General features: G+C 38.3%; 1 protein-coding gene and 1 non-coding gene across 2 annotated transcripts in view; one reads left to right on the top strand and one right to left on the bottom strand.

Moving 5' to 3' along the window:
• The window catches only part of CEP128 (centrosomal protein 128), a 641,642-nt gene that overhangs the window by 62,339 nt on the left and 565,881 nt on the right, over positions 1-13,422 (top strand). The window lies entirely within an intron of this gene.
• Positions 892-965, bottom strand: TRNAT-AGU. Its single transcript has one exon. It is a non-coding gene; the product is annotated as a tRNA-Thr (tRNA).

Below are 13,422 nucleotides of genomic sequence, written 5' to 3'. Positions count from 1 at the left end.
TCCCTTCAAGGCTCAGGGGTCCAAGATTATCTTCTGTGTCTGTGTTAATTGGTTTCCCTTTTCTTTGTTGAAGAGGGTCTGTGCAGTCTTTCTGACTAGTCCGCCATCTTGCCGGAACCTCTATTTTGACTTTTAACTCTATATATTAATTCTGTTTTGAACTTTTTATATAAGTAGAATCTTATAGCATATGCTCTTTTGTGCTTGACTTTTGCTAATCATTAGGTTGTGATATTTATGGGTGTTGCATTGTATGCCCACAGTTTTTTTATTTTTATTATTCTTTTGTATTCCATTGCAGGGATGTACTGCAGTATATTTTAACATTTTATGATGGATATTTGAACTATTTCAAATATTCAGCAATTATGAATAATACTGCTGTTAACATTCTTGTTCAGTATTTCAGTGTACATGTGTCTGCATTTCTGCTGATGCATATCGTGGAGTGTAAATGCTAAGTACCTTCAAATTCAGTAGACACTGATATCTACTGTATAATCATGCTGTCCATTGAAATTTTTACTTAGTTGGGATGGCTTAAGATTGAAGTTTAAAAATATGACATTATATAGTACATTTTAGGCTTCACCTTTCTTGTTACCATGTAACAAGAGAACCCATAATGGACAGAGTTTTCATTTCATTTGTACTTCCATAGCAAATAAAAATAGCAAGAATTGTTGTTGTTGTTGTTATATGCCATCAACTCGGACCCAACTCATAGTGACCCCTCCTTAGGTTTCCAAGGTAGTATCATCTACAGAAGTAGATTGCCCAACCTTTCTTCCGAGGAGTGCCTGGTGGGTTTGAACTGCCAGCCTTCTGGTTAGCAGTCAAATGCCTTAGGCACTACTCTATCAGAGCTCCCAAATATATCCTCTTTGGTACAGGCACTACTGGGATTTGAACCCAGTATCTCCTGTTTACTAGACAGGCACTTTAACCAACTAAGCCACAGCGACACCCAAACAAGAATTAGCTACATACATTCTAGAGTTTTATTGTGGCCTTCAAGTGTAAACACTGACCTAAAAGTTAATAGCTAACTTCAAAGAAAGTTCAGGGTCTTTCATATTATCATTGTAATGTAGCCAGAAATAGACCGTATCAGAAAAAGCTGTAGCTGTACAGCTAGATGTCACATTTCACTGGTGCCCATTAGTTTATACAATTCACTAGTCTACTCAGCTGTCCAGTGTGCTCATCTCATTAGGAAAATGCATTGTGTATTGTGTAAACCCAGAAATAGTTCATAGCCCAATTATATTTTCTGTTGAATTGTGCATTTGCTGGTTCCTCACATCAATTCTAACTGAACGAAACATTCAAGCCTTGAGTTGCAGTATTGAAGGACTCTATGGGCAAAAAAGCGAACGATGTGGGAAGCAGCAGAAGAACATGAAGGAATACACACAATCAATGTACCAAAAAGAAATGGTTGATGTTTATTCATTTCAGGAGGTAGCACTTGATCAATAATCGCTAGTTTTGAAGGAAACTGTCTAAGCTGCACCGAAGACGTTAGCAAAAACAAGCATCCAGAAATTGATGGAATACCCATTGAAATGTTTCAACAAATGGATGCTATACTGGAGGAGCTTACTCATCTATGCCAAGTCCTTTGAAAGACAGCTACCTGGGCAGATGACATTATTTGTGCCCATTCCAAAGAAAGGTGATCCAAGAGAATGTGGAAATTATTGAACACTATCATTAATAGCACACACAAGTAAAATTTTGCTGAAGATATTCAAGTATGGTTGAAACAGTGTGTTGACAGGGAACTTCCAGAAATTCAAGCTAGATTCAGAAAAGAACGTGGAACTAGGTTTATCATTACTAATATCAAATGGATCTTGGCTAAAAGGAAAAAAATACCAGAAAGATGTTTTCCTGTGTTTTATTTACTATGCAGAGGCATTTGACTGTGTGGATCATAAAAAATTTACATATAACATTAAGAAGAATGGGAATTCCAGAGCACTTCATTGTGTTCACAAGGAATCTGCACATAGACCAAGGTAGTCATTTAAACAGAACAAAGTGACAGTGCATGATTTTAAATCAGAAAAGGTGTGCATAAGGGTTGTATCCTTTCACCATACTTATTCAATCTGTATGCTGAGCAAATAATCTGAAAAGCTGTACTGTGTCAATAAGAGGACAGTGTCAGAATTGGAGGAAGACTCAGTCACAAACTGTGATATGCAGATGATACAACCTTGCTTGCTGAAAATAAAGAAGACTTAGAGCACTTACTGATGAAGATCAAAGACTACAGCCATCAGTATGGATTCCATAAAGAAAATGAAAATCTTCACAACTAGACCAATAAGCAGCATCATGATAACTAGAGACAAGATTGAAATTGCCAAGGATTTCATTTTACTTGGATCCACAATCAACGCCCATGGAAGCAGCAGTCAAGAAATCAGACAATATATTTTTTTTGGCAATTCTGCTGCAAAAGACCTTAAAATGTTGAAGAGCAAAGATGTCTGACCAAAGTCATGGTCTTTTTAATAGCTTTGTATGCAAATGAAAGCTAGACAATAAATAAGGCAGACTGAACAGAATTGAGGCATTTGAATTGTGGTATTGGCAGAGAATATTGAAGGTATCATGGATTGCTAGAGAACAAACAAGTCTGTCTTGGAAGAAATATAGCTGGAATGCACCTTAGAAGTGAGAAAGGCCAGACTGGTATGTCATTAGAAGGGACCAGTCTCTGGGAGAAGAATATCATACTTGGATAAGTAGAGGGTCAGTGAAAAAGGGGAAGACCTTCAATGAGATGAATTGACACAGTGGCTGCGTGGCTGCACCAGTGGGCTCGAGCGTGGCAAGGGTTATGAGGCCAGCACAAGACCGGGCCGTGTTTTGTTCTATTGTGCAGAGGGTCACTGTGAGTTGGAACCATCTCAATGGCATCTAACACAACACATAACATAATGTGTCAGATTGTCATATTATAGGTTGTTTTTTGTTTTCTATAATTTGCCTTCAAAGTAAAGTGTTATAACTACACAGAGGGCATTCAAGTCTCATGTGGGTGTATGTACTCCTGATTAAGAAACAATCGTGTAATGCAAAACTTAAAAATAATACTGTCGAATTTTAGAAGGTCTTCTGAAAACCACATGCTGTTTGCTTCCAATTTGTACAAGGCTTAATATAGATTTTGTGACTCACTTATTCCAATTGAAGTGAACATTTACATTTTATAACTGTTTGACATGTTGTGTTGTATTTGTGAATTCATGATAGCATGCTGTCAGAAAAGCTACAGTTTTGTTATTTGAGTGTTAAACTTCTCAGAGCCTGCAGCTGTTTTCCCCCTCCAGATTTAAGTTTAAAATAAAATCACCAAGGTAATACACGTTCACTGTGGAAAACTTTGAATTATTGTACAAATATATAAAGTAAACATGAACGATTGACTGCCCTTCTCTTCTACCAGCTTCACTTTCCACTGGTAACCACTGTTAATCAGATTTATTGTGTGCTGAGGCTAACCTTGTTTACTGTGTTTTTTCTCAGAAACTAAAATACAGACATACCTCATATTACTGCATTTTGCTTTATCGATCTTCACATATATTGCGTTTTTTACAAATTTAAGGCTTTTGGCAACCCTGCATCAAGCAACTGTGCTCACTTTTTTTTTTTCCTACAATGGTGGTCACTTCATGTCTCTGTGTCACATTTTGGTAAACTTCACAGTATTTTAAACTCTTTCATAATGCTGTTGCACACTTAATAGACTACAGTATAGTGTAAACATAACTTTTATATGCTCTGGGGAACCCCAAAATTCCTGTAACTCACTTTATTGCGATAGTTGTCTTGTTGCAGTCATCTGGAACCAAATGTATATCTCTGAGGTATAACTGTATATCTTGAAGATATATAGAATGTATTTTTCTTTGAGAGGTACCACTATAACTTATGCTAAGATCTGATCTGATTTGCTAATCCTATTGAATCATAGATTTATTTCCTTGCTTGTTTCAAACTTTCTGTTGGAAGAAAAGTGTTCATATATGTAGCAATGATGTGAAAACTATTTTCTTTTAACACTTAACTGTGGTAATAATCAGTACCACATCAGCCTCATAACTCAATGCCTATCAAGTCAGATCCAACTCAAAGTGACCCCTCCTTGGGTTTTTGAGGCAATATCTCTATGGAAGTAGATTGCCCAGCCTTCCTTCCAAGGAGTGGCTGGTGGGTTTGAACTGCCAGCCTTCTGGTTAGCAGTCAAATGCTGTAGGCACTACGCCACCAGAGCTCCTGTAGGCCTCATACCCTAGGGGAAATTTCTGTTCATTGGTTGTCTAGATTTTACCCACTTTAATGTGCTATGACTGTATGTTAAGTTTGATTATTCATGGAGGAAAAAGTCAATTTTATTTTAGTTCTCTATAGGAGCGTCACTAAATTAAAAATGTAAAAATGGATCCAACTGTTTCTGGAAGGGTTGATCAATATAATAAAACTCCAAGAATTTTGTCAATACTATGTTTGGGGTAACACAGTTATTGCATAAATTACAGCAGTATGGTATTTGATAAACATTTATTTAAATGGATTTAAGCCAGCAGGTACTATTAAAGAGCTGAGGACTCAACATATGGGGGGCGGGGGGACCCAGAATACAATCCTGTGGACTGAAGGCTTCTGCTTTAGTTTAACTTTCTTTCATTAACTGCTAATGTTAAAGCTATTCTCAATTTTATTCCTGTATTTTTTTTATTTTTATAGTTAATGCATAGATTTAGGACTTTTTGGTATCATTAATAAATTTAATTGATTAATATGAAACTAATGAAAGTGAAATTTTTAGTCTTAGGTGACATCATTAATATTTTTTCCTCAGATCTCAGAAGTAGGGAAAAAAACTGAGAGAGCATTAAATGAACTTATTCTTTAAAATAATCCTTATTCTGGGACTAATTTCATTGTTCAAAACTTACATCCATGTTGTGTCATTATCAGATGTTGTGTCATTATCACAGTGCAAGCCCTTGTTTTAGTACTGTTGTCACTTGTTCTTCCTTTCAGCTCCCGTGTCTCAGGAAGGGATATCACAGTCCACCTGGTGGCTCAAGCTGCTCTTCTCGGATTCACCCTAGATTCTTTTCTTTCCCACACACCACACTTCAATTCATTACAAAGTTCTACCTGTTCATTGCTGAAATCTCTCTTGGTTTCCTCAGCTTCTGTGTGATACTTCTGTTCTTGCTGCGGTCACCTCTCCTCTGTTTATTGCACCCACTTCTTTTGCTCCCACATTTGCCTTTATCTGGGTTCCTCACAGTAACCAGAGTAATTTTCAAAAATTGTTAGCACATTTAAATTATTCTGCTCCTTTTTAAAACAAAACATGGGCTTCTTCTGTTCAAATTCTTTGCCTTGGCCTATAGTGGCCACAATATCTGGCCTTCTCTCTGTACCTTGAATTTTCCAAGCTCGTTCTTACCTGTCTTGGCACTGGCTTTTTCTTATCTGTCTCCTAAAATTTTGCCTGGCTGCCTCCTTCTTGTCATTCGAGTCTCTGGTTAAATGTTGCTACTTTAGAGAGAAGGCTTTCCCCCAAGTCCTTTTTTTTGTTAAACAGTTGGTAGTAGCTAGTTGCCAAAGGGGCAAGGAGGCCACATCTCCTGACCTCCTCCAACCCCACAAGAGGAAGACAGAATCACTGTCAGTAGCCCAAGGCCTATTCCTGTGAGGCCAGACATGCTGCCTGCCTCCAGCGCTTTCACCAACCCTGACACCAACCATTCTTCCCACAGCACTCACCACCTTTCTTCTGGGTTCGATAATTCACTGAAGTGGCCACACAGAACTCACAGATTATGGGGTTTATTAGGGAAGCACCAGACTACAGTTCCAGTTCAGGAAAAATGCTCAGTTTCTCTCCCAGCATGCTGTTTCTCAGCCGACAGTCTCTCACAGTCTCTCTCCCAGCAATGCGTGTCCCTCGGTGTCTCACTCAGCAATGTGTGTCTCTTGTGTCTCTTTCCCAGCAGCACGTGTCTCTCAGGAGCGTGTGTCTCTTTCAGCAGCACGTCCTTCTCAGCCAGCAGTCAGAGAGAGTTCTGCCTCTAGGAGGCCTCCTTTTGAGCCTGGCAAAGTGGCCAAACTAGCCAATCATAACATCAGAATTCTAAGCACCTGAGAGAGAGAGAGAGCGAACTTCCCAGAACATTACTTTGTGCTGCTCCCAACAGAAATACCCCAGGTGGACAACTTTAGCAATCAGGAGCTCCTCAGTTGCTCTTGGCAAATTCCACCACGGAGTTTACAAAGACTTATGGCTAGAAAAGCCATACCAGGTAATTCATTACACCGCACTAGTATACTAAACTCTTAAGCAATAACAATATTGCTATTAATATAAATTTAAACACTTAAACAATATTCTGCATATTACCTTTTCCACTTAATAGTAATTTTGAGATTATTCCATATCAATGTCAAATTAATACCTCATTCTTTTCTTTTTGCATTTAAAATGTTCCATTGATTGGATGTTCTGTAATCTAACTAGTCTCATATTGATGGACATTTAGGATGTTTCATTCTTTTGCTTTTAGACAGATTGCCTCAGTTAATGATCTTGTATGTGTGCCAATTCTAGAAAATTCATTTCTAGAAGTGAATTTTTCAGGGTCAGAGTGTATGTACATTTGTAATTTGTTAGATATTGCTCAACTTCATAATTAGTATTTTAATATCTTCTTTTCTTAAAAAAAAATTGTGATTTGCGTGAAAGTTTACAGAGCAAATTCACTTTCCATATAGTGGTTCATATCTACTTTGTCTCATGACATTGACTACAATTTACCAACTTTTTCCCTGTGTCCTTCCTTCCGTGCACTCCTGCCCCCAGCGCTATCTCCTTGTGCATACACAGCCCTTCTATTCTCCAATGATTGTTCTGTCTAAGGAGTGTGTCTACCTAGTGTGAATTTTCACCTCATATGCCTGTCTTTTGTTTGGCTGGAAACCACAGGAGTGGGTTCAATTCCAGACCTGAAGGGCAGCTAGGGGCCATAGTCTCAATGGTTCCATCAGGCTCTATCAGACCAGCAAACCTGTCCCTCCCCCCCTTTTTTTATACATGATTTTGAGTTTTGTTCCATATTGTTCTCCCACCCTATCCAGGATCTCCTACATAGACCCCCTCTGAGTGATTGACAGTGGTAGCCAGGCACCATCTAGTTCTTCTGGTCTCATAGTCATATAGGCTGCGGATCCCATGGTGTACCACTTACTAGGACTAATTCTTTCCATGAATCTTTGGTTTTCTTCATTCGTCTTTGCGCTGGATGAGGAGAGACCTATTGTTGCATCTAGATGGCTGCTTGCAAGCTTTTAAGATCCCAGTTGCTATTTGCCAAAGTAGGAGGTGGAACAATGTTTTGTGTAGTATGTTATGCCAATTGAGCTTGATGTCCCCTGCGACTATGGTTCTGAGCCCACAGGTTCAACTACTTGATCCCTCTGGGTAGCTGGCTGTGACCAAGAAATGACTACAAACTTGTCCTTTGTCAGGTGTACTATACACTTGGGAATTCTTAAAGAACATACAAATACACTTGTAGAACCATTGATTGCCAACCTTATACATGGTCTTGGGTACACTCCCTGCTGCATAGACATACCTAATAGTTCACCTGCTCACCCATCTATGCACCCGTATACCCGTGTTTACCTTCACTGACAATGCAGTACAGTATGTGCAAAAGGGTTCATCTTTGTTGTCTGTACCTCCCATGTACCTCTCTATGTCTTCCTCTTCCTCAGTGCCACCATGTTGACCACTCACATTTGGTACCTTGCCCTTCTCTTCACCTAAATCAATACTTATCTCTACCTATCTAACAGTGTTCCCTCCCCTCCTCTCCCACCCCTGGTAACCAACAAAGAAAATTTCTGATTCAAGGAATTTTTGAATTTCATTTTTTATTTCTTCTCTTACCCAGTCTTTCTTAAGGAAGGTGCTGTTCAGTTTCCATGTGTTTGCCCTTTTTCTGTTGATCTTCCTGTTGTTGGTTTCTAATTTGATAGCATTGTGATGTGAGAAGATGCTTTGGAGTATTTTAATGTTTTTAAATTTATGAAGGCTTGCTTTATGGCCTAACATATCGTCTGTTGTGGAGTGTTCTGTGGGCCCTGGAAAAGAATGTATATTGTGCTGTTGTTGGATGAAGTGCTATTTAGATGTCAATAAGGTCAAGTTAGTGGATTGTGTTGTTTAGTTCATCTGTGTCTTTGTTGAGTTTCTTTCCAGTTTTATCTTTCATTGAAAGTGGTGTATTAAAATCTCCCATTATGACTGTAGCTCTGGTGGCATAGTGCCTAAAGCATTTCACTGCTAACCAGAAGGCTGGTGGTTCAAACCATCAGCCACTCCTTGGAAGGAAGATTGGGCAATCTACTTCCATAGTGATACTGCCTTAGAAACCCAAGGAAGGGTAGCTATGAGTTGGATCTGACTCTACAGCATGGGTTTGGGTTTTTTTACTATGACTGTGGAGTCATCTATTTGGCTTTTCAACTCTTTTAAAGTCCAATTTCTATATTTTGGCGTCTTTCATTGGGTCCAAAGATATTTATTATGATTATATCTTCTTGTTCAGTTGAGCCTTTAATCATTATATAATGTCCTTCCTTGTCTTGTATTGTGGTTTTTGTCTTAAAGTCAATTTGATCAGAAATTAATATTGCCACGCCTGCTCTTTCATGGTTGCCATTTGCTTGATATATCTTTTTCCAACCTTTGATTTTTAGTCTATTTTTGTCTTTGTCTCTAAGGTGTGTCTCTTGTAGACAGCATAATGATTGGTTTTGTTTTCTTATTCAGTCTGCAACTCTCCATTTCTTGAGTGGTGTATTTAATCCATTAACATTCAGTGTAATTATTGACAAGTATGAATTGGTTGCTGTCATTTTGTTATGTATTTTTTCATGGTGTCCCTGGTTTCTTTGTTCCTCATTATTTTCTGTGCTGAGCTCATTATGCTTATGAATCATATTATCATTTCCATTGTTGCTATTGTTTTAGTATTTGCTGAATATTTGTACTTGTTCTCTTTTTTTATTGTAATGTGAATGTTTATCATTTTTCTTTGAAGTTACCCTGTGATTTATAATTTTCTCCCTGAGTTTGGAATAGTCCATTCTATCTTGCAACTCTCTTGACTTCCTTACCATGTAGAAGTTCTGTAACTACACGGTATTTTCTCTCTTTTTGGTTTGTAGTTTACCTCATTTTGCAATTGAAGTCTCTGGTTCCCTGTTTAGAATGCTGTAAGCTTATTTTACTTTGGATATATCCATAGCTGTGGTTTCTGGGTTATGTCCTCTTGTGTATTAACGGTCAGTTGTTGTGTGCTATTTTTGGTTCTCTGTTCAAAGGACTCCCTTTAGTATCTCTTGTAATGTTGGTCGGGTTTTAACAAATTCCCTTCATAAATCTCCTAATTTCACCATCATATTTGAGGGACAATTTTGCCAGGTATAAAATTCCTGGTTGAAAATTTTTCTCTTTCAGGGTTTTATATATACCATCCCATTGCCTTCTCGCTTGCATGGTTTCTGCTGAGAAATCAGAGCTTATTTTTAATGGTTGTCCTTTGTAACTTTTTGTTTTTCCCATGCTGCTTTCAGGATTCTTTCTTTGTCTTTGGTTTTGATGAGTTTGATGATGATATGTCTTGGTGATTTTCTTTTGGGTTCTATCCTGTTTGGGGTTCGTTGGACGTCCTGAATGGATATATTCTCATCTTTCATCATATCAGGGAATTTGTCTTTCAACAAATCATGGATAATTTTCTCAGTGGTTTTCTTTTTCTCTTCCTGTTCTGGAATTCCCGTTACACATAGGTTATTCCTTTTGATTGTATCCCACATGAACCTTAGACTTTCTTCATTTTTTTTTGATCTTTTTTTCTGATTGATCCCTTTTCAAAGAAATATTCAGTATTTGTCTTCAATCTCATTAATTCCGTCTTCCATTGATTCAGTTCTACTCCTTTGTCCTTTCACTGTATTGTCTATTTCTCAAAACTCAGTATTAATCTTCTGGATTTCTATCTGTATATTTTTGAATCATTTCTAATTTTTCATTTATTTTGTCATTTTGGTCTTGTATTTTCTTCTGACATTGTTGTAGGGTTTTGTCTTTGTTTTCCTTAATTTTATCAGTGTTTTCCTTGATCTGTCTCTCAGTCCTTTTAAGATACCAAAGTGTAATTCTTTTAAATTCCTTATCAGGGAGTTCTAATGCTGCTTCTTTGTCAGGGATGTGTTCTGGGTCTGTATCCTGCTCCCTTCTTTCTACCACTTTATCTTGTTTCTTTGTGTGGACTGTGATGATCTGTTGTCTCTGAAACATTGTGATGTTATTGCAGTTAGATCTCTGTTAACTGTTCATGAAGAGCAGTAAGGGTGAGTCAGGCTCTTCTTGGTGGTCGTTTGTCATTGGCCAGTTGGTGGAGAAGGAAGTGGTGGCTCTTAGTAAGTGGAACTGCAGGAGGTGTGGGTTTGGGTGTTTCATATGGGCACTGTTGCTTTCTCCTACTCAGACAGAAATAATAATTGAAAAACAATCAAAAAAGTAAAAGCAAGTGGACAAAAAACACACCACATAGACACATAGGAACAATCAACAAACAAAGGAAAAAGAAAAGAAAAGAAAAAGAAAGAAAAAAGAAAGAAACCTACAATATCTTGGGAGAGGGCAATAAGAGAAAAAAAGTACAATGTAACAGAATAATGAAGAAATAAATAGGAAAAATGCAAAAAGAACAGCAAGTAACAAGGTTAACCACGAGAAAGAAAAAAAATTGGAACTATGAGTTGGGTCTGACTCAACAGCACATAACAACAACAACAACAACAAGAAGAAGGAATAAGGAAGAGAGAAAAAGTTGAAAACTAGAAAGTTTCCATTCATTGGTGTCCGGAATGTCCTTGTGGTTCTTGCCAAGTGGAGCCTCTTTTTTTTTTTTTTTTAATTTTTATTTTTTTTAATTGTGATTTGGGTGAAGATTTACAGAGCAAATTCACTTTCCATACAGTAGTTCACATATACTTTGTCTCATGACATTGACCACAGTTTACCACAGTGCAACAGCTCTGCTCCCACTTCCTCCCCATAGTTACCTCTTCCCTGTGTCTATCCCCCCGTGGACTCCTTCCCTGAGTTGCCTCCCTGTGCATAAGCAGCCCTTCTTTCTCCCATGATGGTTCTCTCAAGTAAAGTGACAGCTTTAAATATCCAAAATGGTTGAACCGCTTGTAAACATTCAAAATGACTGCACCCTCCAGACACATGCAAAAGTCCACAGCTCAGCCTGCCTTCTTCTTCACTGCTTCCCCTTTTATTCACCGATGACCAGTCCACTCCTGTGTGGTACCTGGCTAGCAGGGCTGATTTTTAGGTTAATTCTTAGATCCTAACATCACTCAGCAATATCCAAGCTGTCTGTGCTGTCAGGATTGCTGCCAGACCGCAGCTCCGTGTGTCTCTTTTTTTGGTGTTTTCATGCAAATTCTTCTACTAGTTGGAGTTTAGTCCAGTTCTGTATCTTTCCCTTCAAAGCTCCAGGATTATCTTCCGTATATTTGTTAATAGCTTCCCCTTTTCTTTGTTGAAGAGGTGATCTTTCTGCCAATTCTGCCATCTTATCAGAACACTTAATATCCTCTAGGATATAACATTTTTCTCATCTTTTCCCTAAAATTATTAAAGGTGGCTTACTGTAACATTATGATACATATTGCCATTATTAACATAATTTTAACTGCCTCCCCAATGGACATTTATCGATTCCCTTCTTCCTTTTAGTATTAGAGTCACACATTCCTCACATTTCACACCTCCCCTCCCTTCTCCACCCAGAACTTTTACCTAGTTACATGGTTACTCAGATAGAGATGATATTTCCTAGCTTCCAAGTACAGTCAGGTATGACCGTGTGACTAAATTTGAATAAAATAATGCATGCAACTTTTCAGTTGTCTCTTTAAAGAGAAAGCCAGTTGTCCAGGCCTTTCTTTTTCCTTTATATGGGTTGAAAAGGTGACGTGGCATTGACCAGCTTCAGTCATACAGGTGAAGATAACCTAAGGGATGGGAGAGCAAAAGGTGAGAGGAACCAGAACCTGTAGGTGACCTGAGGGCGCAGAGTCGCCTGCCAGCCTGTTGTGCTTTCTTCTGGACTGCAGTAGGAGAGAGACAAAAACTCTTATGTTATATAAGCTGCTCTGTGTTTAGTCTAGATTGTACCCTAAGAATCACAGAAATAAGAATGCAGAGATACAACACAGAAATATTGTAAATGAGAAAGAACAAAGAGAAAATGAGACTTACCCAAGTGTAGTTTTGGTCCTTGGCTGTTGCTGACTTAGTTGGAGTTGTGTGACAGTCAAAAAAATGAAATGTTTTGAATATATTTATTGTATAATTGGGACTATTAAGATACCCTGGTAGCCTTGCAGGATGAATATAATTTTACCACTGTGAAAACTCATTAAATACATTCTTTTATTCTGTTTCAGTCATTGTGGTTTGTTTATATTTGTTTTTTTAAACACTGACTAGCTATCATATCTATTGATTTTATTGTCTATAGTGTTTTTCAGGCTTTACAAAAACAGCACGGATATGCTTTTCCCATGTTCAGATGTTTGTATAAGCCAATTTTGCAGTTCACTAGGTGCCTGTCTCTATCAGTTAAGATCAGTTTTGCCTGTGCATGACAGAAAATCCCAAGTAAGAGTACATTATGAAAGATGGAAGTTATTTTTGTCTTGTGGAAAAGTTTAAGTAGGGAGGGTAGGGTTCCGTGTGATTCTCCATATAGTGATCTACAACATGCCATAGACTCAGGCCTTTTCCCATCATGCTCTTCTTATGTTTTTGTTTTATGACCTCACCTTCTAGGCAGCAGAGTGACGGAAGAGATGAGCAAGAGAGCAAAAGGTGCCTATGTGCTGTCTCACATGCATGGTTTTTCTGAAGTTGTCACTTGACACTTTGTCCCATTTGTCAGAACTCAGTCAGATGACCAGCTAGCAGATGGGGAAGCTAGAAAATGTAGTTTATATATGGCAGCCACTTATCTACGGAAAGGGAGAGCTGCTGGCATAGTGCCTAAGGCATTTGACTGCTAATCAGAAGGCTGGCAGTTCAAACCCACCAGCCACTCCTTGGAAGGAAGGTTGGGCAATCTACTTCCATAGAGATCCCACCTCAGAAACCTAAGGAGGGGTTGCTATGAATCGTAATCGACTTGACGGCAGTGAGTTTGGTTTGGTTTTTGGTTTGTCCACTTAAAAATTCTATTACTGTGGAAGAAGTGTGTGTGTGTGTGTGTGTGTGTGAGAGAGAGAGAGAGAGAGAGA

The sequence above is a fragment of the Orycteropus afer genome, unplaced genomic scaffold, assembly GCF_000298275.1.
Source record: "Orycteropus afer afer isolate SDZICR_OR568_19922 unplaced genomic scaffold, OryAfe1.0 scaffold00322, whole genome shotgun sequence".
Lineage (NCBI taxonomy): Eukaryota > Metazoa > Chordata > Mammalia > Tubulidentata > Orycteropodidae > Orycteropus > Orycteropus afer.
This window is presented reverse-complemented; position numbering and strand designations above follow the sequence as displayed.